The sequence below is a fragment of the Podarcis raffonei genome, chromosome 15, assembly GCF_027172205.1.
Source record: "Podarcis raffonei isolate rPodRaf1 chromosome 15, rPodRaf1.pri, whole genome shotgun sequence".
In the NCBI taxonomy this organism is placed as follows: domain Eukaryota; kingdom Metazoa; phylum Chordata; class Lepidosauria; order Squamata; family Lacertidae; genus Podarcis; species Podarcis raffonei.
The window spans coordinates 24429560-24451845 of NC_070616.1; the positions used below are offsets into that span (position 1 = coordinate 24429560).

Below are 22286 nucleotides of genomic sequence, written 5' to 3' on the forward strand. Positions count from 1 at the left end.
TTCCAATTGGCTGCAGGAGCTTCCTGCACTCAATCGAAAGCCGCATCGGATGTTCGGCTTCTGAAAAACATTTGCAAACCAGAACACTCACTTCCGGGTTTGCGGCGTTCGGGAGCCAAAATGTTCAAGTCACAAGGCGTTTGAGAACCAAGGTACGACTGTATTGTGTCTACATGGGGACGGGGGACGGGGACGTGTTGTCCACACTTCTGCTCACCCTGTGCCTAGAAAGCGCGGGTCTGAGCAGTTTTCCACGGTGCTTTCTAGGCACGGGTTTGAGCAATTTTCCTTCCCCTGCCTTTCTCCTCTGGCAAACCTTCTCTTTAGTGCTAAATGAGAACTGTGCGAGTTAATTCTGTGCCCAGAACAGCTGCCTACCAGCTCCATCTGGTATGCTGGCTGAGACCCTGCCTGCCTGCCTGCCCACTGTCTCACCAGGGTGGCAAACGCTCCGGTTATCTATCCTGCTTGGACTACTGCAGTGTGCTCTGCATGGGTCTACCTTTGAAAGTGACTCAGAAACTTAATCCAGAATGTGGCTGCCAGACTAGTGACTGGGAGTGTCCGCCAGGACCATATAACACCGGTCCTAAAGGATCTTCACTGGCTCCCAGTACATTTCTGAGCACAATTCAAAGTGCTGGTGCTGAGCTTTAAAACCTTAAGCTGCTTCAGCCCAGATAACTGAGGGAGCATCTGCACCCCCATCATTCAGCCTGGACAGTGAGATCAAGCTCCAAGGACCATCTGGAAGTTCACTACCTGGGAGAAATTACCGGGAACCAGGCAGAGGTCCTTCTCAGTAGTAGTGCCCGCCTTGTGGAACACTCTCCCATCAGATGTCATAGAGATAAACAATTCTATGGCCTTCCGTAGATATCTGAAGGCAGGAAGTTTTTCATGTCTGGTGTAGTGTGCGTTTTTTTGTATTCTGTTGGAAGCCTCACAGAGCGGTTGGGGCAACCCAGTCAGATGGGCCGTGTATAAGTAATAAATTATTATTATTATTATTATTATTATTATTATTATTATTATTATTACTACTACTACTACTAGTACTACTACTATTATTATTATTAACAGCAATCCACTTAAAACCCAGCTGGTGTTTGTTCTGATTCTGCACTGGAGATTGGGTTTCCCAGGGGAAAGCTTGCAGAGAAACGGATGTGTGGATTAGCCCTGGGTGGCTGGGGGGTCTCTGGGATTTCAGTCAGGGGACATTCTCAGCTCTGCCTGGAGATGCCAGAGATTGAAGTTGGGCCCCTCTTCCTGCACAGCAGATGATCTACGACTGAGCTACAGCCTTTCTCCAATAGGGAAACCTCCAGTTTGAAAAATGCATGTACCACCAGGGCTTAAAGAGCACAAATAGCCATTTATTTGATCCACTGGTAAGATATTTCATTAAAAACAAACTTAAAAACCTCCTTTTCAGTAGGCTAAAAAGATGCCCTGATTCATCAAGCTGAATTCAAGAAGCTGAATGTTGGAAGGTTCAGGATGGGCAAAAGCAAGTGGCTTCTTCACACAGCGCATAGCTAAACCTAGATGGCTTTAAAAGAGGATGAGACGAATTCATGGAGAAGAGGGCTATCGATGGCTAGTAGCCACGATGACTATCCTCTGCCTTTGCAGTCGGAGGCAGTAATGTTTCTGAATGCCAGCTGTTGGAAACCACAGGAGAGGGAGAGGACTCTTGTGTTCAGGTTCTGTTTGAGGGCTTCGCACGGACATCTCTGGCTGATCACGGTGAAAAAAGGATGCTGCACTGGATCGGCCCCTGGCCTGATCCAGCAGGACTTTTCTTAAGTTCTTATGTTCATAAGGTGATGGCGCTTTGCTGTGGCACAGCAGATTCAATCGATCACCTAAGGTTCCTTTAATCTGGTGCCCCATCCTTCAGTGCATCCCGTGTTGCTCTTCCAAATTCAGCACCAGTTTGCTCCATTTTGCAGGCTTAAGTTTGCTTTAACGGTTGCTGGATTTGCTTTGCTTTTTGGGCACAGAAGTTGCCCCGTGGCTTCAGCGAGTAAACACACCAAGCAGGAGTTTTTGTCAAGTGGAGGAGATCTGGTTCTTTTTGTTTGCTTTCCTTTCCAGGCTGTCTGTGTGTGGAATAACAGGTTTCGCTGGCTTAGCATACTGTGTGATATTTTTCTGCAGGGAGCAGGGAAGGGATGGAGGTTAGTTCCAGGTACCCACAGCCCTGTTCCCCTACTTCAGAATTATTGCTGGGTAGGGTGGGGGCATGCAAGTTTTGGTCATTTTGAAATTCACCCAGAGCTAAGCGCTAGGTAAATCTTGGCTCATGTTCAGCTCTGGGTCCATGTTGGCCCCAACTTCCCATGCGCTTCTGGGTCTTTTCTGCACCTGGGAGGCCACCGGAAAATGTGGTCATGTCACGGCGGCCTGATTTTGTCATGCAAGGGTCAGGTCAAACGTGGCCAAACTTGAGTCACTTGTTCCCACAACCAGCCTTTGCCCCAGGCTCTCTGTGTTCCTGGATCAGAAACACCTGAGCAGCCGCAGTGCGAAATATTTCTGCAAAGAGCAGTGTCGGTCACCGATGTGCCCTCATGGATGCAGGGCCAAGGAGAAACCAACAACTTTCTGGAGCGAATGGAAAGTTCTGCCAGGCATGGATTTAACTCTCTGTGGTTTCTGTTCTCAAAACAGCAGGCTTAAGCAAAGGCTGTTTAGGTTTGGTTCTTGTAACGCGACATATTATTGAGAGCCATATTATTATATTGAGAGCCAGTGTGGTGTAGTGGTTAAGAGCAGTCAACTCGTAATCTGGTGAACTGGGTTCGCGTCTCCGCTCCTCCACATGCAGCTGCTGGGTGACCTTGGGCCAGTCACACTTCTCTGAAGTCTCTCAGCCCCACTCACCTCACAGAGTGTTTGTTGTGAGGGAGGAAGGGAAAGGAGAATGTTAGCCGCTTTGAGACTCCTTAAGGGGAGTGAAAGGCGGGGTATCAAGTCCAAAACACTCTCTCTCTCTCTCTCTCATATAATGTGCATTGGCCAGAATGTTCATTTGCATGACAAATGCCTTTACTTCACACTTCTTGTTCACCTTGACAGGCAGAAGTCACGGGAGGTGGGCTCCAAGCTGTGTTAGAAACTCAGATATATAAGCTAAGCACCAAATTGCTCCTTAAAAAGAGGGTTATGGCCACCAGAACAGAATACCTAGTTGCTATTTTGGAGGCAGACTGCTCAAAAGTTGAATTTTTTCAATATGACTTTTTGGTTCCTGAAATTCATTCTGATTGTGCAGATAAAATGTAATAGGTAGAATTCTACAGGATGTGCTGCTGGTGCATGCAAAAAAAGGTCAAGATCCATCCAAGGATCCCCAGACATGCGCTTACAGATGGTGGAGATGTCAGACGTCATCCTGGCAGCCGGGCATCTTCACTTGGTCGCAAGTGGCCGATAGCCAGGTGCAAAATGCAGCTGACAAATTTCAAACGCTGGTTCCAAGGTAAAACAAGCTTCCAATGTGAGGATGGAGAACCTGTGGCTCTTGCTGGACTGCAGCTGCCATCTTGCTGGTTGTGGCTGCTGGGAGCAAATGAAACATAGGAATCTGCCGCGAGATAATCTCGTTCAGCAAGGCTTGGATTACTATGACTTGGTGTGATTCTCCAGACTTTAAGACAGGCTGTCTTCCCTCTTAACTGGAGGTGCCATCGGGGATTGAACTAGCAGCCTGCACTGGCATTCCTGCCCAACACGCAGACTAATCTCTGTTGCAGGAATGTTAAAGTGCAGTTTTTATTTTATTTATTGGATTTGTATACCGACCTATACCCGGAGGTCTCAGGGCAGTTGACAGAAAAGATCACAATATATAAAATCAAAACAAGAACAATAACCCAGCAACAACCCCTCCCCACCAAAAAAGAGCCACATTTTAAAAGGGTATAGGATGTCCATCAGGTCAACCAAAGGCCTGATTAAAAACGAAGGTTTTTGCCTGGCGCCTAAAGGTGTATAATGAAGGCACCAGGCGAACTTCCCTGGGGAAAGCGTTCCACAGACGGAGAGCCACCTCAGAGTATTATTTTGCCTCATTCCTCCTATCCTACAGTGACTTGCACCGTGAAAGCTAAATACAGTGGTACCTCAGGTTAAGTACTTAATTCGTTCTGGAGGTCTGTTCTTAACCTGAAACTGTTCTTAATCTGAAGCACCACTTTAGCTAATGGGGCCTCCTGCTGCCGCCGCGCTGCCAAAGCCCGATTTCTGTTCTTATCCTGAAGCAAAGTTCTTAACCTGAAGCACTATTTCTGGGTTAGTGGAGTCTGTAACCTGAAGCGAATGTAACCCGAAGCGTATGTAACCCGAGGTACGACTGTAAACGTATCTGTGTGTATCGCACGACACACACAAACATGTATTCTAGAGCACAATACTCACAAGGTAGCTAAGTGCAACGAGATACTACAGCGCATGATGATATTGACATAGTTACCGCGGTTAGTTATTAACTATAAATGGATAATACACCAGTTACGCCAAGGAGGGCAGGTTCTGGGGGTCGCTCCGTTTGTCCCATCAGCACCCTGCTAATGCGCCGTGTGTGAGAGCTTCCTAAAAGCGTAGAGAAAGGAGAAAGGTGAGGTGTCCTGCCTAAAAAACACATCCTGGGGCACAAGCCCCAGGCATGGAGCCCTGCCTCAGATTAGAACCCCTCAATGCAAAGATTCTCAGGCCTTCTTGCCCTTGGGACTGAGTCTCCTAGGAAGGACCACTTCCTCCCAGTCCTGGCAGCGAACGGGTGATCTGGCAGCAGAGCTCAGAACCTGTGTAATTAAGTCTCCCTGTCAATCTCTCCCTCTCCTCCTGGCACTAGTCCCCTGAGTTTATGTAACAGGTATAATTGTTTAATGCTCGCTTAAGAACACACACAAACTCTTGCTATGTCAATAGGCCCCCATGGAGCAGATTAGAGAAGGTTTGGGGTGGGGCCTGCCTGCCTGCAGGTGCTCCCCAGAGTGTGTCACGGACCGAGACAGCTGTCTCAGCACATGGAGGTGTGTGTGCACATGTGTATATGCACACAGGCGCCTCAAGGGCGTGATTCCCTGGTTCTTCCTCTGTGCATGATAGAGCAATGTGCAATTAGTTCGCCTTTAGGGATGCGACGTGCGCGGGATGTTTGGCGCATGAGCTCACACCCGCAGCACACCGTCAGAGCGCTTTTGTGTCGCATTTAAATATTCGTGGCTTCCCACTGAGTCCACAGCCAGCGCTCAGCAGAGGACCCCAAATAGTGACACCGTAAGGGTCCCAATTTATTTCCCCGTCCGTAAGTCTATAAAGTCATTGTCCTTAGATTGGTGTCAGGCAGGGACCCCTTCGAAGCAGAACCTCACCAGTTTCAGGCCCACCTTTTCAGTTTTGAATGGCATACCCCAGTCGTGCGAGAGTGGTGGCTGAGGGTGCTGCTGAGCATGCACAGAGTGAATTCCTTTCTCGCCTAAGTAACTGCAACTGGTCTCCACGTGTTTAAGATTGGAGGGCAGGACTTCCGCATCGTGCTTTCAAGAGCCTGTCATATGCTCATCCCCTTTTCACAAATAAATATAATTGATAGGGAAGGACATTAGAGAAAAATGAGGGGGTCTAATAATAATAATAATAATTAAAAAAAAAATCAGTGGGACAGTCCAGCTAATCTAAGTACAGTGGTACCTCGGGTAATGAACTTAATTCGTTCCGTAGTTCCGTTCTTAACCTGAAACCGCTCGTAACCTGAGGTACCACTTTAGCTAATGGGGCCTGCTGTGCCGCCGCCACACAATTTCTGTTCTCATCCTGGGGCAAAGTTCTTAACCTGAGGTACTAATTCCGGGTTAGCGGAGTCTGTAAACAAAACCTCCACAAAGAATGTTGTTTCTGTGGTTTAGAGTCTCCATGGAGAGATTTAAAAACATATTTCCTAAGCTTGTTTCCTGGTTACGTTTCCAAGTGAAGTAAGACGAGCAAAAGCATTTCGTCGAAGCCTTCATCCTTCTATTTGTGTGATGCAGTTTTGTTTGCGAAAACAAAGCCCCTAAATAATGTTGTTTTCTATGGTTTGGAATCTCTGTGGACGGAGACAGTCTATCGGAGTAATAACTTGTGGAGGGGCGTGGCAGCGCATGCCCTTTTTGTGAGCTTTTCAGGGGCATCAGATTGGTCACTGTGGGAAGCAGGAGGTTGGGCAAAGATGGATCTTGGCTGCCAACCCTGGCAGATTCAGAGCTAAGGTGGCACAGCGGTGATGCCCAGATTGGTGTTGGAAAGATGGCTTGGGGCAGTGCTATTTTTCTAGAAAAACCAGGTGCTGGAACTCACCCTTGTTCTCTTATAATGGCAGTGGTGCCCGCCTGAGAGGGGCCAGAACTGAGTTCTGGTGAGTTCCAGCTGAATAAAACACACCATGGCTTGGGAACAGAAAGAGGTTTCTGCTCCTCCTCCTCCATCATCACCACTCCTTTTGTGATTCAGGATTCAGCTGTGTTTGACTAGCACCCAGAGCTGGCAGCTTAGAGGAAGAAGGAGGGTCCTGGCTGGGTGGAAGCAGGAAGAGTCGGCTGCAAGAGCTCACTTGCCACGGCTGGTACATTCAGTGCTCCGCCACCACCAACTGTTTGTGAACACAGCAGAGATGACATAACCAGGGATGGGCAATGCCAAGGATGGCAGATCCAGCTGGTGTGCCACTCGCTGGGAGCAACAGAGGTGCCCTTCCAGTCTTGCAGCACTTGCTTTGGTCCCTCCTCCATGGCCCAGCCCCTTGTTCCTGTCTCCACAGAGTGACTGAAGGTTGCCATTCTAAAAGGCAGCATAGACACTCATGGGGTGAGGGGATGCCTGCTTCATCATAAGACAAACCAGAGTGTCCAGTGTTGAGGTTATCATACGAGTCAGTGGGTGTATTTCTGAGCACGTGCAGAGTGCCACTCCCTCACCGCTGGGCAGCAACCAGCTGCCACTTAATTGAGGCGAAGGGTATGTAAGTGAGAGGGCATAACCAGGACCCAAGTGTGTGCTGTGGTTCTGCGCAGACACAGAAACTGGCATCAAATAATCGAGAAAACTTCAGTGTTGTAAAAAGCAACTTTCTGGTCCTCAAGATGGAAAATGCACGCTTGGAACTGTGTGGGTCAGGCTAGGTGAAATCTCAGAAGCTCTTCAGTGCCGCCAGTTTTGGTGGGGAAAGCCACTCAGGACATGCTCAGGGGCTCCGTTGCGATGCAGGTGGATGCAGGGTATACAAAAATGTCTTGAGAGCTAAGCCCTGGGGAACTATTTGTTCAGAGTAAGCCCTTCAGTAGACAGCGTTGCAAGGAGGGCTTGTTTGTTTGCTTGGCTGTCGCCGGTCACTTCCATAACTCAGGGAAGTTTTCCATGTTTGCAGTAAACTCAGCTAGACTAGAAACGGGTGGCAGAGAGCACTTAACATTCTGGGAGACGCCTGCTTTGCAAAGGTTCACGTGCCCTTGCATGCATGCATGGCCTTCTTGAACTCTCTCACACCACAGCCGGTAACTTTCCACTCCAGCCTGAGCAAAGCAGGTGGGCAGGTGGGCTGCATGGCGATTTACTGCTGGTTAGACCCAGCACTTCACGGCTTGGCACACTGAGTTGGTGAAATCCAGAGGTAGGATGGCAGAGTGGACTGTACCACTTCATGGTAGAGGTGTCAGGCCAGCGGAGGGTACCATTTTCTCAATCCTCCCTCATTTAAAACAAACATAGGTCCCTGCCAACAGAAAACTAGCAGAACAGGGAATGAACTGGACTAGAACCTCACCCCCCTAATATATTAGTGTGAGTAGTAGTTGTTTTCTAACTTGCAATCACTTTGTTTTTAAGTGAGAAAGGAACTTCCTCCTCTGCCCCCATTCCATGCACACAGTCTGAAGTGGTACAGTTCTCTCCCCCCCCCCTTTTAGGGCTCCACTACCTTGGCGCACGGGATGCGAGTGGCACTGTGGTCTAAACCACTGAGCCTAGGGCTTGCTGATCAGAAGGTCAGCAGTTCGAATCCCCGCGACGGAGTGAGCTCCCGTTCTTTGGTCCCATCTCCTGCCCACCTAGCAGTTCGAAAGCATGTCAAAGTGCAAGTAGATAAATAGGTACCGCTCCGGCAGGAAGGTAAACGTCGATTCCGTGCGCTACTCTGTTTCACCAGAAGCAGCTTAGTCATGCTGGCCACATGACCCAGAAGCTGTCTGCAGACAAACGCCAGCTCCCTTGGCCTATAGAGTCGTCCGCGACTGGACCTTACGGTCAGGGGTACCTTTACCTTTACCTTGGCACACAGATTGGGTAAAATGAATGAGGTAGAATAACATCATTTATGCAAATTAATCACGTAAACGACGTTCGGTACGTCATTTCGCCACAGCTTTTATTTGGAAGGTGAACTCGTGTTGCGTGCGACAAAGGAAGGGCAGAACAGGGAGCGATACTTAGAATTATAGAATCGTAGAGGTGGAAGGGGAATCCCAAGAGTCAATGTAGTCCAACCCCCTGAAATGCAGGAATCTTCTTCCACTGTTAGTCCTGCATGGGCAGAGATTGCAGCACTTCTCAAGCAATGTGTATCTGAAGCCTAGAGCTTGTAGCCTCTAGTCCAGAAGCAGCCATTGCTCCTGGTTCGGGTGGCCCCTCTAGTTCTGCCAACTTAAAACGCCTATCTGCCCATATCCCAATCTGCAGCCATGCCCCTCCCCGCCTTTGAAGATGCAGGTATGAAGTAATAGCAAAGGTGAAAGTACCTCTGAGCATGTGCAGAGTGCCTTTCCTCTCACTACTGGGGGGAAATGCAACCTGGCCCCCATCACATAAAATTAAGGAGCAGGTGGTCTTTCCAGGGACTGGTGGCAGGACTCTAAGCCAAACCTGAACCCTGGCAAAATCTCTGTCGCTAACCACCCACCAAATACCAGCGCTGTTCCTCTTCTTCACACCCCATGCCAGCACTCTGAGAACAACCCAAAATTATTATTATTTAATTTGGGGGGGGGTGTAGGATTTTGAAGCTCACCGCTTATTCCAGCCTTCCTAAACCTAGAGTTTTGGACCACAGCTCACACCAGCCCCAGCCAGCACTGTAACAGTTGGTGATATGAAATGTCATGGAATATCAGCTGGGAGCTGCAGGAGATGGACCAATTGCAAGCAAAGCAGGATGCCTGCCCTGGAACTTTTGCAGCTGCAAGCAGTACTGAAAGCACAAATAATCACAAAAAGGACCCAGAATGTCCTGGGAAGGTGAAACGTTCCCTCCATTGGCTTTTGAATATTACCGTTTCAATAAATGCCAGTTTGGGGTCCAATCCTCCAAATCAGTCAGTTTTTGCAGACATATCTTCTTTAAGGAGGCAGCTATTCTTTAAGGGGGCAGGGAGCTCCTCTCCCCTCTCCCATCCCTAAATCCCCCCACTCTCCTTCACTCAGAAATTCTTGCCTCTTCCTCCCTCTCTACTCCTCCTTCCGCTGGCCTGGCGTCAGCTGGCCCTGACCAAACACTGGGCTTGGCTGCTGGGTGGGAGGGGCTGCCAGCCTCCCAGCTGGCATTGCACACGCCTCCTTCACATGGGCACGCGGCGCACCATCTGGCTCCGTCTGGGACAGACACCGAGAAGGCCAGCAAAGCAGCTGGGGTGCTCCTGAGGGTCCCCAGGCAAGCGGTTATTTCTTTCACCCGTGCACAGCCTCGAGACGGAAGCAGGCGCAAGAGTATGAGGCAGCGTGGATAACGGGGGATTTTGTCTGCCCCGATATCCCACTGACTTTGTATGCCTATTCACTAGGATTGGAGGCAATCTGTTACATGTCGTTTGAGAACTGAAAGCGACCCAGGCTAGCAGCGAATATTAGTCATGTTCTCCGGGTTGATTTCCATTGTGGACACGGGGTGAATAAGCAAACATCGGCCGTTTCCACTCAACATTTCTGTTCTTGTTGGAATTCTCTGTCATCCCTTCCTACCTATATGCGTGCCTGGCATGCAACGTAAGAATCAGCGGAGCAGAGTCCCAGATGATAGGAGGAAAACCCAATGCATTCTTCCCTAGCATGATGGGCCTACCAGAACCTTCATGCAAATATAGCCACTGATTTAGAGGCGGATAAGTTGGAGGACGACATGCATTGTCTTGAAGAAACCTGGGTTTTGAAACATGCTGGGATACATGAGCATTGCAGTCAACCTTCCCTTTTTTTGCGGGAAATCCCCTTATTCCAGCACCGTTTCCCGCTGCTATCCCGGATTGTTAGATATCCCGTAGACTGTCCCCAGGACAGGTGAGGCTGCTGATCCCTTATTTTCAAATCTGAAAGTTGACAGCTATGTACATGGGGGACGTGCGGCCCTGCAGATGTTGCTCTGACCACTGGCCATGCTGGCTGGGGGAGTTGGAGTCCAGCTTCCAACAAGTAGAGGGCCACATGTTCCTTCCCCCTGCCCTAATAGATACAGGTGTGTTCAGGGGTAGCATGTCCCATTTTGCCACCTGAGGCAAAACAGGAAATTGCTGCCTTGTGTGTGTACCACCCCTTGCTGCTTCCACCGAAACCACTTCCTAGGGTCGCATGGCTGCAGCTTCTGGGTTCTGGTGAGATTTCGCAAGGCCTCTGTACGATCTCGCAGGGCTCTCACAAGATCTCACTGGAACCCGGAAGCCGACACAGCCACATCTCCTCGCTTCCTTGGCGGCGGCAGCAGCCGGGTACCAGCAGAGATGATCCTTGGATTCCACCACATGAAGCAGCTGCCTCAGTCTGCCTCACGAAGAGTTTGTGCCTTTGTGGGACATGAGGTTCAAGAACAGAGGAGCCTTTGGAGGATGCTGTTGTTATAAAAAGGACCCTCTTCCTTCACTTTTCACCCCAGAAGCAGTCACACCCATCTCTACACACATCGTGTAAATTCCTTCTTCATATGGTGCAGACAGTCTTCCCCACCCTGCTGTCCTCAGGTGTTATTGGACTACAACTCCCATCATCCCCTAACCATTGGCCATACTACCTGGGTCTTTGTGGGAGATGGAAGTCAGAGCCAGATAGTGTTCTTCTTAAGCTTTTGCATCATCTCTTTCAAGTATCTTTGGGGGGAAAAGAATAATTTTTAGCCAGTCATGTGCCACATCCGGTGGTTGAAGTAACCTGGCAGTGTGAACGCACTGCAAATCCCATGTGACTGGTGTGACCCCACAGTGCTGTCAGTTTAATGGCACGGAACACAGTCCCGGCCACACACTCCCATAAAACACACACACACGCTCTTCGGGAATTTGCATTGCAACTTAACCAATCCATTTCTATAACGGTTCTTATTTTGCTGCCTGACTCTGAAAAGCCAAAAAAACCAAGACCAGCAAATAGCAGCAGGGATCATTAAGCTCTCCTCTCTGTAACCCCAGGGCATGCCTGTATTCAGTTACCAAATAGCTCAACCAAGAAGCATGCAGAGGGCATTTGGACGGGGCTGCCATAACCCCAAGTGACCCAGAAGAATTGCCTTGCAGAGCTGCTCCTATATTAAGCCACCCCAGGGAGGGAGGCTGGGACTTTGCCATCTTGGGGTGGGGCAGAACGAGAGGCACTTGTCGGCATGAGGCTCCGCAGCTGAAAACAGGACCACTTTTGAAGAGGAGCAAACTTTTCCAGTGTCAGCCTAGGCTTGTTTCTTGCATCTGATCTGAGCTAGGGGGAAATTTTGCCATTTTGCTCTCCCAGCCCAGCACCCATGGGTTGCCACTGTTCTCGTAAGGCGGGGCGGGCAGCCTCAGACCCAGGGACAAGTGGCCCCTGAAAGGTTGCTCAGAAGGGAATGTGGCCCTTGGTTTGGAAAAAGTTCCCCACCCCTGTCGAAAAGAGAGCTGGGTTTAACCATATGGCAAGGTCCCTTCTTCATTTAACAAGGTCACTGAGCCCATTGACAGGTCAGGTATTCCATTAATACCACTCTGTAGATCAGGCTTCTCCAGATTTTTTTAGACAACAGTTCCCATCAGCCTCAGGTCTGGGGCTGATGGGAGTTGTAGTCCAAAGCATCCAGGGGCACCGAGTGAGGGAAGGCTGGTGTAGATAATTGAAACAACACTCTTAAAAAATATATAGATAAAACCACTGGAAAAGTTAAAACCGACAGCACAAGCAGAAAACTAAAATCAGTAAGCCTGCCGACTTACCAAATGGGGCCCAAATTGAGTTTAAAGGCCTTGGTAAATAAGTAGGGCTTAGCTTGCCACACAGTCCTGTCTCCAAAGCTTTTCTTCAACCCACTATTGCTCTGCTGCACCTCCAAGACCTCAGCTCCTCTTATCCCTGCCCTCTTTCTTCTCTGCACCACTGCCACCAAGTACACACACCGCTCAGCCAGTCGGGGCCGATGTGTACAGGGTGTGTTCATCACTTTGGTGATTGGCAAATTTGCCAGTTTCACATTCCATCCTTAAGTTCCCTTCTCCATATTTGCACATCAGTTTGCAATTTTATTTAATTTTTTAATCCCCATGAAAACTTGCTAGCAGTGCCCATTGCTCCTAACGTACACATGCTGGTGCACTATTTCCGCCTTTTGCACGCATCTGTGCAAAGCAGTGTCTTCCGATAAGAGTGCATTTTTGTACGCCGTTTTCACTAACATAAGCACACTTTATCCTAACATACACATATATATTTTTTGTATACGTTACTTGGCTGGAGAGCAAGCATTGCGAAATTCAGGAAAGTGTGAATTTCTAAGGCTGGCTCTGAGTCACTTCACGTATGGTGTCAGAAAGTATTAATTAGATAACTCCGCCCTGACTTGCAACATCAAGTGATGACCTGCATATGGGAACAAGATCCATCACAAGTCCTACACCACCGTTTCTACCTCATTTTGGTTCAGGGCCAAACTAGATGTTTGCTGAAGTTGTAGCATGCAGCTACATAACTTGTAGTATGTTTTCCTTCTTCCTTCCTTCCTTCCTATTTATTTATTTCGTTTAATTTCTAGACTGCCTATGGACCAAAGTCCTCTGGGCAGCTTAGAAAAAACAATGAAAATAGATGCTGTCAGAGGAAGCATGGCTCTGAATGCCAATATCTGGGAATTACAAGTTGGGAAAGATCTCAGTTCCCACTTGCAGATTCTGAGAGGCAAGTGGCTATTGTGGGAGCACAGTGCTGGAGTAGGTGGGTCTATACGATATACAATACCATACAAACCATTAAATAATCTTGATGCAAATAACATTAGAATTGCATTCTTAAGTGAGAGGGGAGGAGATCCTTGTTTTTTTGCTAACATCTGTCAGTCTCGGGAAACGATGGAGGAGTGTGCCTTTGGGGGTGAGGTCAAGCTGTTGGACAGTTGCAGCGCCTGCTGCAGCTGTAGTGACCGATATAGGAGAGACATGTTTTGTTGCAACTGGGGCAGATGAAGGCGTCCGGCTGTGCTGCTTCAGATGCACCATGGCATTTCTTCGCTCTGTCCTCCTCCCAGCTGCCATTTCTCCTCCGGTCACTGCTTGTCGTTTAGTCGTGTCCGACTCTTCGTGACCCCATGGACCAGAGCACGCCAGGCACTCCTGTCGTCCACTGCCTCCCGCAGTTTGGTCAGACTCATGCTGGTAGCTTCGAGAACACTGTCCAACCATCTCGTCCTCTGTCGTCCCCTTCTCCTTGTGCCCTCCATCTTTCCCAGCATCAGGGTCTTTTCCAGGGAGTCTTCTCTTCTCATGAGGTGGCCAAAGTATTGGAGCCTCAGCTTCACAATCTGTCCTTCCCGTGAGCACTCAGGGCTGATTTCCTTAAGAATGGAGAGGTTTGATCTTTTTGCAGTCCATGGGACTCTCAAGAGTCTCCTCCAGCACCATAATTCAAAAGCACCAATTCTTCGGCGATCAGCCTTCTTTATGGTCCAGCTCTCACTTCAGATGCACGACTTGACTGCCTGCCTCCAGGCACTGCAGTCGCCTGTAACGGATTCCCACAAGGCAGGGTTGACGGTGCCATCCTTTGTGCCACGTTTGCAAACATCTTTGTAACGCAGAGTTGCTCCACCAACGGGCCTGGTGCTGGACGCCAGCTCTCCACAGAGCGCCTCCTTGGGGTATCCTTCCCTCTTTCATCCTGTGGGCACAACCAAGCCAGCGTAGAAGTCGCTGAGACAGGAGTGCGAGCATGCTGGGAATGTGGGAACAGAGAACACACAGAAAGGAGACATGTAACTTAGGAAGAAAAAACGGGTTAAGCAAAGCAGCCTTCAGGTTTCTCTTGTCTTTGGATGGCTTCTCAGCCCCTTCGCAGGGTAGCTCTCTGACGTTTCCCTGGGGTCTCTCTATCTCTCTGGCCTTTGGGCCAAGCCCCCATTGGGATCCACCAATAGCTCTTCACCTCACCCCCCATGCTTGCAATTCTCCACACGTTGCTTCCTGACTGTCTGGAATTTCCGGAAATTTCTCGCCCCATTAATCACCCATCTGCATCGTCCCAGGCTGGTGAACCCGGTGGCCGTTGCCAAGTAGGAAGATCACAGCCTGTTCTTTGGGCAACCTGAGGCCACCTGGTCACTGCTGCATCCGCCCCACCACCACTGCAAGAGGGGTGTGCGCCACTACGAAGCCCCCCGCTTTGAGAGTTTCCGCACTGGGGCTGCCCAGGAGTTGTATGGCAGCCAGCTTGCCTTGATTAATCATTTACTTTTAATTCTAACATTTTCCACCCTCTCGTTCTATAAAATGACCAAGGCCGCTTCAAAAAATAAAATAAAATAATTGGCAGTCGGGATAGAATTTTCTGAAAACCTCAATGTTGAGCTTGACTGCACTGCCTTTTTGCTAATTCCCATCTTGATCTCGACAAGAATCAAGGCTGGGTGGTTTTGGTGTTTGGTTTTGGTTTTGGCATGTTCTGCTGAAAATGCAAATAATTCTCGCATGATTGTATGCATTATAATATTCTGCTCTAGTTGGAACAGAGATAGTTTTTGTATCTGTATATTATATTGTTGTACTCTGTCCTAGGACAGGTGAAGGACAGTTAAGAAATCATATACAGTGGTACCTCAGGTTAAGTACTTAATTCGTTCCGGAGGTCCATTCTTAACCTGAAACTGTTCTTAACCTGAAGCATCACTTTAGCTAATGGGGCCTCCTGCTGCTGCTGCGCCGCCGGAGCACGATTTCTGTTCTCATCCTGGAGCAAAGTTCTTAATCTGAAGCACTATTTCTGGGTTAGCGGAGTCTGTAACCTGAAGTGTATGTAACCTGAGTTACCACTGTATGTAAATAAATGTATAACGCTATGTACATTATTGTACGTACATGCACTCCAGGTTTCCTGATGTAGTCAGCACATAAAGAGATACATAGAACCATGCATGTAATTGTATGAAAATGCATATTCAGTTATGCTGTAGAAATGCAAAACTGCACAGGGCTTGATTCTTTTATGCGCATAATATAAGGGATTTTTGTTCCGTTTGATTTTGCACGTAAATAATTGGGCTTAAATTGACAGTGCACAGGTGGCTCGGATATAAGCAGGTTCTTGATGCAAGAGGAGATTTGATACAGGCAAGGCTTGGTTGGGCCAGAGTTGCTAAATTCCATATATAAATTTGTTTCGAATGGATTTCCATCCCTATCCTTACCAAGAAATAACAAGAGAAGTCATCCAGCAAACAGCAAGAAAATTACAACAGTGCTTATGAGGGCAGCTGCAACAGCATATTTAAAATGGTTGCCACACACACTCACACACCCCACCATGGGGGAGCTTCATGCTCCGGCACCGGGGGGTGGAGAGTAGGTGGGGCAGGGCTGGCATGCGTCCCGGGGGCGTGGCACGCCACCTGCGGGGGCATGGTGCCCAGCGTGGGCGGGGGGCAGCCGCGATGGCACCCCACCGGGATGGCACTGCCGGGGGCGGCACGCTCCCCCCGCACTCCTCTTCCTTCGCCAGTCCCCCCTCCTCCCAAAAAAATGCATTGCTGAAATAAAGTCGTCTTCTCATTGTAGCAGTGCAGCTGGGCAGGCCCTCTCTTGGGAGACCACACCAAATTCTGGGAGCCGCCACCAAGGAGGCTCTGTATGTGTCGTGCTCTGCTGCAGCTTGTATCAGCCTGGGGCTTGCTCAGCGCCTGGATAGGTGACCTTTTGGGAACCATGGTAGAAGAAAGGCAGAAAATAATTAAACAAACAAGCCAGAAGAGCCAATGCTATTATACAGCCACAGACCTGGTAATAAGAAAATAGATAAGAAGTGCACACTGTGCTGATATAGGAGAATGTGATGATGATGATGATGATGATGATGATGATTAAATTGAAGCATAATGACCATTACTAACAACCCAAAAGAACAGTAGCATCCACCATACTGAGGAGGAGGAGGAGGAATGGTAACACACCAATATAACTCAAAATATCTGTATTTCCTGTTCTGGCATGGACAGTGAATGCTGGTCAACTGAGTCGAAAGCATGAGAATTAAAATCCCACTAGATGACCTAGGAGTGTTCTTGGTCCTCTTTCCCCCTGGAGACCCTCAGTTTAGGTGTTATTTTTCCCGCAGCAAGTTCTTACACGGCAAAGACAAATGTAGATTTTTCAAGGTTTTCCATTGCTGGGCTATTGAAATCCTAGCTGCAGCTAGCATCCATGTCAAAAGTTCTTGAGAGCTTTCATGTTGTCCGTCCACATATCCGAGTAACGACAGTTGTCCAGAAGCCTGAAATTTGATTATTTTAGATATTCTCTTGATAAACTTGGGACCGGAATAATGAGACTGAAAGGGCATTCCCTCCAGAGATGGAAAAACGTTGTTTGGATCCCACAGGGATGTGTGATTCTTGAGATACTACATTACTAGGCTGTTAGACTTTTAAGGTTAAGACCAGCACCTTGAATTTGGCCTGAAACAGATGGACAACCAGTGTGGTCCATCTAGCTTAATATTTGCTGCTCTGACTGGCAGTGACCCTCCTGGATGTCAGACAGGAGTATCTCCCAGCTCTACTTGGAGATGATGATGATGATGATGATGATGATGATGATAAGTAATTTATTTATACCCCGCCCACCTGGCTGAGTTTCCCCAGCCACTCTGGGCGGCTCCCAATCGAGTGTTAAAAACAATACAGCATTAAATATTAAAAACTCCCCTAAACAGGGCTGCCTTCAGATGTCTTTTAAAAATAAGATAGCTGCTTATTTCCTTGACATCTGAAGGGAGGGTGTTCCACAGGGCGGGCGCCACTATCAAGAAGGCCCTCCATCTGGTTCCCTGTAACCTCACTTCTCTCAATGATGGAACCGCCAGAAGGCCCTCGGCACTGGATCTCCGTGTCCGGGCTGAACGATGCCAGGAACTGAACCTGGGACCTTCTGCTTGCATAGCAGATGCTCTGCCGCTGAGCTACAACCCAGCTCAAGTTCAGGACAATGTGATCCGAACTGCTGGCTCCACTCGTTCGCCCTGGCCGCTGCATTCCGAACCCATCGCAGTTTCCAAATTACCACCAAGGGCACCTCCACACCAAGCATATTGCAGCAATCTAACCTCGGAACTGTCATTTGAGAGCAGCTGGAACTTTTCTCCCTGCTGAAACTCCCTCTTCTGCACGACTGGGGCTGCACCTTTGGCATGCAACATGCCACGCAGGCTCTCCGGGGCCATTTGAGGTCTGCCCTAACCCTCTCTTGCCTTGGCCGCTGCTGCCCGCAGGAAGGCATTCAGCTGTCCTCGTGCTCCATCCATAAACTGGCTTCTAGGAATTCTTGGCTATCCGACACTTGAAGGCGGCCGCCTCCTCCTTCCCTGGTGGTCAGAGAGCTTCCCAGCAGCTGCTTAGAGAAGCCACAAACCCAGTAAAGTAAATATCTCCCTCTCCCCTTCCCCCATTGCTCCAACTGTGGCAGCTTTCATATCACACAGGACTCTTCAGTGCCCTTTTAAAAAGAAAAGAAAAATCAGACAAATGGATAGAGAGGAGTCATTTGACACCGGGTTTTTTTTTCTGGTGTTTGTCAGACTCACTGAAATTAATAGACATGGCTAACTTAGGTCTCTTCATTTCAGTGGGTATACTCTTAGTGGGCATTAATGCAACAATTGATTGATTGATTGATTGATTGATTGGATAGGTTTCCCATGAGGCTTCATGGAAGCAATTTACAGTACAGAAAAAACACACACAAAATAATTGTGTTCGTTTTGAAAATGCTAATGAAATATTTACATATATATATAAGCAATGGGTTGCATTAAACTGAGTTCTGCACAGAGTAGACCCATTGAAATGAATGTACCTAAGTTAGTCATGCCTATTGACTTCCATGGGTCTGTTCTGATTTGTGTAGGGTTTACTCCTTAGCCTTTTCTTCTCCCGAAGATGTTCCTGCAAGGCATCAGGTGTGGATTTTACCTTGTGGTTTACACCCAAAGCCTTTCTCACGAATGAGTATAGCTGCAACACTGGCACATTTATAAAATCAGTTCAGGCCGCATCTGCACTATACAGTGGTACCTTGGGTTAAGTACTTAATTCTTTCCGGAGGTCCGTTCTTAACCTGAAACTGTTCTTAACCTGAAGCACCACTTTAGCTATTGGGGCCTCCCGCCGCCGCCGCGCTGCCAGAGCACAATTTCTGTTCTCATCCTGAAGCAAAGTTCTTTACCTGAGTACTATTACTGGGTTAGCGGAGTCTGTAACCTGAAGCGTCTGTAACCTGAAGCGTATGTAACCCGAGGTACCACTGTACATTTAAAGCGGTATCATACTTTAAGCAGTCATGGATTCTCCTCCCCCCCCCAAAAAAAAGGAATCCTGGGAACTGTAGTTTGTAAAGGGTCCTGAGAGTTGTTCGAAGGGGCCGATTCCCCTCTAAAGTTCCCAGCATGATTTAACAAGCAGTCCCTCTTCCCAGGGAACTCCTTCTGATGAGAGGGAGATGAGATGAGAAATGAGATGATGTTGACTATTTAATGAACATTCTTTGTTGATTTGTCCATGGTGAGAAATTAGATGGCATTACGTCAAAGCAAGTGTTACCTGCGCCTTCCAGTATATTCCCACGTCACTTCCCTTATTGCAAAAAGCCCAATCTCCTGGGGAAAGCGAGTTTGTTGCGCAAAACCTCCCAGTCATCTAAAATTTCAGAAGCAGGGTTTGCCCAATATAGGACTGAGGGCTTATCCGCACCTCCATTTGCCTCACCTCTTTCTCCCACCCTGGGAAAACCCACAGTTAGGCCGGATCGGAACAAACAACAATCTGGTTTTCTGCAGATTGCTGCTGTTAGTTCTCATGGAGCACTAAGGAGCGGGTTTTCCAGGGAGCAAAGGCAAAACCACTCAGAGCCATGCCCAGAAAGCAGGGGGAGAACAAAATATACTTGGATCTGCGGCTCAGGACAAGAGGAATTGCGGAAGAGCTCAGAATCCCATCTGGAAACAGTGACAATCTGGAAGCCTCCTGTTGGAAGTTTGGGTTCAACTCAGCTTGCGGAAGAGGGGTTTGCATAGCGTTAAGGCAGGTCCCCAGACTCTCTCTGTACCTTTAACCTAGTGCCTTACTTCTCCATCACCTTGTTGATTGGACTGATAAGTCTTAGGCTGCATCCTGCTTGCCATTTCCTCCTCCTCCTCCTCACTCTTCTCTCTCAGACCTCAAGGTGAGAGGTCATCTGTAGCTATCCTCTGATCAGACTAGTTGATCAGACTAGAGCGAGAAACGGTTCTATTCACGTTAGACACAGTGGCAGCGTGCCAGTTGCTGGAGCCAAGGGCGGGTGGGTGCCAGGCAGGGTGCCAGCCCAGCCCATGCCGCTGGAGCAACACCACCCCTGCCGGAGCAAAGTGGGGCCAAGCTGAACTGCCTGCCTGCTCAGGCAGGGGGGAGCCTGGCCAGCTAATACAGCCCTTGGCAAGTGGAGACGAGCCCCAGCCCACTGGGGGTGCCTGGTTTGCACCTCCTCAAAAATTGTGTGCCCAGGGCCATGCCACCCCAGTTAGGCGTTTCCTATAGTAAACAGCTTTCTTATTTTCTTCCCTACAAGTGTCTTCTCTATGTCTGTGATTGCGAGAGGTAAAGTCAACTCTCTAACCAACGTGCCCTAGCTGAACACTGCTCATTCTTGCATATGAAAAGGGCTTCCGTAGGTGATTGGACCCTGTTATTTCAACGCTGCCGCCTCTGTCTGTCTTCCTGCGCAGTCTCCTGATATCTGAATGCTGGGTTGGCACTGTGTACTTCTGGACTCTCAACTCTGTGTGGGTGTGCAGCCTGCCTGCGTTCCAACTGTGTTCATGATTGCAAAAACACGCTGAGCGCAGAGCAATTTGGGTACAGTTATAGAACCATAATTACGTTTTCTGCTGTCGCCTGGGTCTGTGTGCGGTGTAACAATGCGGCGTTCCTATCACCTCTGTCCCGGGCACGCATGGGAGCATTTGCCCATCCTCGTGCGTCAGCAATTCCAATTCCTTACTATTCCCGTGTGCTTTTATCTCTGCATTTGCAGATTGCGTTCCCTGGAGTGACAGTGTCATGCTGATGAAAGGCTTACAAATCTTGTAGATAAATAATGCTGCAATATATGTATGTATGTCTCCCTGGGTTTATTTTTAACGCTACCAAAAATAGCCCTACCTCATCCAAGCTAAAGTTAGTTCCCTTGCAGCGTCTGCACAAAGAAATCTGGTTGGAGGGTGGAAGAAGGTTGGAAACAGTGCAAAAAGAAACAAGCAGTGCTTGATTTATTAAAAAGGAAAGGAAAGCTGTCCATTCTTTTCTTTTCTTCACGGTTGGAGGCAGCAGCACTTCTGAATACCAGTTGCTGGAAACCTCAGGAGAGGAGAGTCCTTTTGTGCTCAGATCCTGCTTGCGGGTTTCGCACAAGCATCTGGTCGGCCACTGTGAGAACAGGATGCTAGACTGGGCAGGCCACTGGCCTCATCCAGCAGACTCTTCTTATGGTCGTATGCTTTGGTTTTATGGCTGCATAGATACATGGCAATTAACAACCTCAAGTGCAACTTTCCAAAACTTCATCCTAACTCTTGAAAGCATCTGACGTAAACAATGGAAAGTTACCGCGGGACAATCTGACCATTGGCCAAGGGATTTATAGATTTGTCTCGGGCGCTTGGTCAGTCCCGTCTGGAAATTTTAAGAGTTCACCAGACAATGGGTCTGTTGCGATGGCTGTGGGGAATATGTGGTTTTGCAGGAGAGTCTGGGATCCTGGGCAACTTAGTTGCTGCGACTGCACAGAGCTTCCCCTTTTATTTCTGTGCCTCAGTTTCTCTCTGTGTGTAAAGAAGGATGCTTGTCAGGCAGTGGATACTCCATTAAGGGTGCTTCAATGCAGAGGAAATATTTGTCATTGAAATCCAAGCCAGTGCTGGATTTGGCATCAGACCTCAAGCCCCTTGCAGAGTGCTGACACCAGCAAATTATCTGGAGGTCAGCCAGTGTTACACAAAGTAGGTAAAATGCCACCCAATGGCCATACATAGCTTGTCTTGGGATACCCTGCGTTCCTTCTTGTCCTTTTGTACTTCAGTGGCTATCACTCCTTTCCTTTTATTTTCGATGTTGATATTTTTTTGAAAAATTTCAATGATAAAAGACAGAAAAATGAGGTGTGTTGGTTGCTGTGCATGCAAATAGGTCTGAGAGGCTGGTGGGGATTGGCATGCCGGCTGCCAGTGTCACAAAGGCGCTGGTAGCTCCCTCTAGCTTGAAGGGCTCTTTCCTTCCAATTTCCCCACATACAACCTTTTACTTTCTTCCCCTTAGTTTTCTGCTCCCCCTTTTCCCACCAACACCAGTAAAATGGTTTGGGGGTAGTGGGTGGGGAACAGAGGTTTGGAGGAACTAGCCACCGAAGAGTCTCAAAGCAGCCGCCTCTGCGCTCTTGTCTGCAGTATTCACACTGTGGTGTGGACAGTTAATCTGTGGCGGGCTTGGTGGATGAACGCCTTTGGGTGCAAGATGGTTTGGACTGGGTGGTCTCTTGAGTACTCCTTCTCAATGCCACTGTTCTGCCCTTCAAAGACTAGACACCTTGGCAGGATTGGAGTTCAGCTACCAGCAGACTGCACAACCAGATTGCACCAAGAAAGCTCCCTTCTTTCTCTGCCCCGCTACTGGGATGTGGGTAGTTTCATGTGCTGCCTGGGAAAGAGGGGCCACTGGGAGAAGCTATGCCACCCGTGGGCATTACTTCGGGGAAGAGGCACTGCGGGGTCTCGGTTGGCTCACTTGGGCAGCAACT

General features: G+C 48.6%; 1 protein-coding gene across 1 annotated transcript in view; it reads left to right on the forward strand.

Annotated features, from left to right (window-relative positions):
* The window catches only part of USP2 (ubiquitin specific peptidase 2), a 77245-nt gene that overhangs the window by 27316 nt on the left and 27643 nt on the right, over positions 1 to 22286 (forward strand). The gene's annotated exons all lie outside the window — the stretch shown is intronic.